Source organism: Arachis ipaensis, chromosome B10 (genome assembly GCF_059453495.1).
Source record: "Arachis ipaensis isolate K30076 ecotype BB chromosome B10, ASM5945349v1, whole genome shotgun sequence".
In the NCBI taxonomy this organism is placed as follows: domain Eukaryota; kingdom Viridiplantae; phylum Streptophyta; class Magnoliopsida; order Fabales; family Fabaceae; genus Arachis; species Arachis ipaensis.
Genome location: NC_142435.1, coordinates 27072136 through 27076023, shown reverse-complemented (window position 1 = coordinate 27076023; position 3888 = coordinate 27072136). Strand labels below are relative to the sequence as shown.

Below are 3888 nucleotides of genomic sequence, written 5' to 3'. Positions count from 1 at the left end.
TGCATTAAAACTTTTCAAAAATATGTTCTTGATGTTCATCATGACATTCAAAGTGTTCTTGGTGTTCATCTTGACACTCATATCATTCATGCATGCATTCATTATTTTGATCTAAAAATTTCATGCATTGCATCATTTTTCTTGTTTTTCCCTTGCATCATAAAAATTCAAAAATCAAAAAAATATCTTTCCCTTTTTCTCTCATCAAATTCGAAAATTTGAGTTGACTTTTTCAAAAATTTTTAAAATCAAGTTGTTTCTTATGAGTCAAATCAAATTTTCAATTTGAAAATCTTATCTTTTTCAAAATCTTTTTCAAAAATCAAATCTTTTTCAAAATTCTTAGTTATTTTCGAAAATTCCGAAAATATTTTTCAAAAATCTTTTTCTTATTTTTATACCAAATTTTCGAAAATAACATAATCAATTAATGTTTTGATTCAAAAATTTGAAGTTTGTTACTTGCTTGTTAAGAAAGATTCAAACTTTAAGTTCTAGAATCATATCTTGTGATTTCTTATGAATCAAGTCATTAATTGAGATTTTAAAAATCAAATCTTTTTCAAAATTAGTTTCTAAAATATCTTCTTATCTTATCTTTTTCAAAAATATCTTTTCAAAATATCTTTTCTAACTTCCTAACTTCTTATCTTTTCAAATTTGTTTCAACTAACTAACTAACTTTTTGGTTGTTTCTTAACTTTTTCAAAACTACCTAACTAACTCTCTCTCTCTCTAATTTTCGAAAATATCTTCCCTCTTTTTCAAAAATTTCTTTTTTACTAACTAATTATTTTTATTTTTAAATTTTAAAAATTTTTCGAAAATTTCTAACATTTTTCAAAAACCATTTTTCAAAAATCACTAACTCTTTTTCAAAATAATTTTCGAAAATTATCCCTCCCCCATCCTATTCTACTTATTCATTCATATCCTAACATCTCATCTCACATCTCTTCCATCGGTACAGTTGTGTTTCTTCCTTTACATCACATTCTTTGTCTCCCCCTCTTTTCTTCCACTCACAAAGGGATCCCTATACTGTGGTATAAAGGATCTCTATTATTATTATTTTTCTGTGCCTTCTTCTTTGTCATATGAGCAGGAGCAAGGACAAGAACATTATTGTGGAAGCAGATCCAGAACCTGAAAGGACTCTGAAGAGAAAATTAAGAGAAGCTAAAATACAACAATCCAGAGATAACCTTTCAGAAATTTTCGAACAGGCAGAGGAGATGGCAGCCGAAAATAATGATAATGTAAGGAAGATGCTTGGTGACTTTACTGCACCTAATTCCAATTTACATGGAAGAAGCATCTCCATTCCTGACATTGGAGCAAACAACTTTGAGCTGAAACCTCAATTAGTTTCTCTAATGCAGCAGAACTGCAAGTTTCATGGACTTCCATCTGAAGATCCTTTTCAGTTCTTGACTAAATTCTTGCAGATATGTGATACTGTTAAGATTAATGGAGTAGATCCTGAAGTCTACAGGCTCATGCTTTTCCCTTTTGCTGTAAGAGACAGAGCTAGATTATGGTTGGATTCTCAACCCAAAGACAGCCTGAACTCTTGGGATAAGCTGGTCACGGCTTTCTTAGCCAAGTACTTTCCTCCTCAAAAGCTGAGCAAGCTTAGAGCTGATGTTCAAACCTTCAGACAGAAAGAAGGTGAATCTCTCTATGAAGCTTGGGAAAGATACAAACAGTTGACCAAAAAGTGTCCTTCTGACATGCTTTCAGAATGGACCATCTTGGATATATTCTATGATGGTTTATCTGAGCTATCAAAGATGTCACTGGACACTTCTGCAGGTGGATCCATTCACCTAAAGAAAACGCCTGCAGAAGCTCAAGAACTCATTGACATGGTTGCTAATAACCAGTTCATGTACACTTCTGAAAGGAATCCTGTGAGTAATGGGACGCCTATGAAGAAGGGAGTTCTTGAAGTTGATACTCTGAATGCCATATTGGCTCAGAATAAAATATTAACTCAGCAAGTCAATATGATCTCTCAGAGTCTGAATGGAATGCAAGCTGCATCCAACAGTACTCAAGAGGCATCTTCTGAAGAAGAAGCCTATGATCCTAAGAACCCTGCAATAGCAGAGGTAAATTACTTAGGTGAACCTTATGGAAACACCTATAACTCAACATGGAGAAATCATCCAAATTTCTCATGGAAGGATCAAAAGCCCCAACAAGGCTTTAATAATGGTGGAAGAAACAGGTTTAGCAATAGCAAGCCTTTTCCATCATCAACTCAGCAACAGACAGAGAACTCTGAACAAAATGCTTCTAATTTAGCAAATCTAGTCTCTGATCTATCTAAGGCCACTGTAAGTTTCATGAATGAAACAAGATCTTCCATTAGAAATCTGGAAGCACAAGTGGGCCAGCTGAGTAAAAGGATCACTGAAATCCCTCCTAGTACTCTCCCAAGCAATACAGAAGAGAACCCAAAAGGAGAGTGCAAGGCCATTGACATAAGCGCCATGGCCGAACCTGTGAGGAGAGGAGAGGACGTGAATCCCAAGGAGGAAGACCTCCTGGGACGTCCAGTGGTCAATAAGGAGCTTCCCTCTGAAGAACCAAAGGAATCTGAGACTCATCTAGAGACCATAGAGATTCCATTGACCCTCCTTATGCCCTTCATGAGCTCTGACGAGTATTCCTCTTCTGAAGAGAATGAGGATGTTACTGAAGAGCAAACTGCCAAGTTTCTTGGTGCAATCATGAAGCTGAATGCCAAATTAATTGGCATTGATACTTGGGAAGTTGAACCTCCCTTGTTCATCAATGAACTAAGTGATCTGGATCAACTGACATTGCCTCAGAAGAGACAGGATCCCGGAAAGTTCATAATATCCTGTACCATAGGCACCATGATCTTTAAGGCTCTGTGTGACCTTGGTTCAGGAATAAACCTCATGCCCCTCTCTGTAATAGAGAAACTGGGAATCTATGGGGTGCAAGCTACTAAAATCTCACTAGAGATGGCAGACAGCTCAAGAAAACAGGCTTATGGACAAGTAGAAGATGTATTAGTAAAGGTTGAGGGCCTTTACATACCTACTGATTTCATAGTCCTGGATACTGGAAAGAAAGAGGATGAATCCATCATCCTGGGAAGACCTTTCCTGGCCACAGCAAGAGCTGTGATTGATATTGACAGAGGTGAAATAGTCCTTCAATGGAATAAGAACTCCCTTGAGTTTAAAACTCAAGGATCTCCCTCTGCAACCATGAAGAGGAAGCATGAAAAGCTTCTCTCAAAGCAGAGTCAACCAGAGCCCCCACAGTCAAACTCTAAGTTTGGTGTTGGGAGGCCACAACCAAACTCTAAGTTTGGTGTTAAACTCCCATATCCAAACTCTAAGTTTGGTGTTGGAGAGTCTCAACAAAGCTCTGCACATCTGTGAGGCTCCATGAGAGCCCACTGTCAAGCTATTGACATTAAAGAAGCGCTTGTTGGGAGGCAACCCAATGTTTATCTAATTCTTATTTTTATTGTTTTTCATGTTTTCTTAGGGTCATGATCATGTGGAGTCACAAAATAAATATAAAAATTGAAAACGGAACCAAAAACAGCAGAAGAAAAATCACACCCTGGAAGAGCATCTGTCTGGCGTTCAGCGCCAGAACAGAGCATGGTTCTGGCGCTGAACGCCCAAAATGGGCAGCTTCTGGGCGCTGAACACCAGAACAGGCATGGTTCTGGCGTTCAACGCCAGAAATGGCACACAGATGGGCGTTGAACGCCCAAAATGGCCACCAACCTGGCGCTGAACGCCCAGAGTTGGGTACAAGGGCATTTTTACATGCCTAATGGGTGCAGGGATGTAAATCCTTGAACACCTCAGGATCTGTGGACCCCACAGGATC

The 3888-nt window shown here is 38.0% G+C and overlaps 1 non-coding gene across 1 annotated transcript; it reads right to left on the bottom strand.

Annotated features, from left to right (window-relative positions):
* Window positions 1–1631: 1631 nt before the first annotated feature.
* On the bottom strand, window positions 1632–1739 carry LOC148579484 (small nucleolar RNA R71). Its single transcript, XR_015898735.1, has one exon. It is a non-coding gene; the product is annotated as a small nucleolar RNA R71 (small nucleolar RNA).
* Window positions 1740–3888: the final 2149 nt, after the last annotated feature.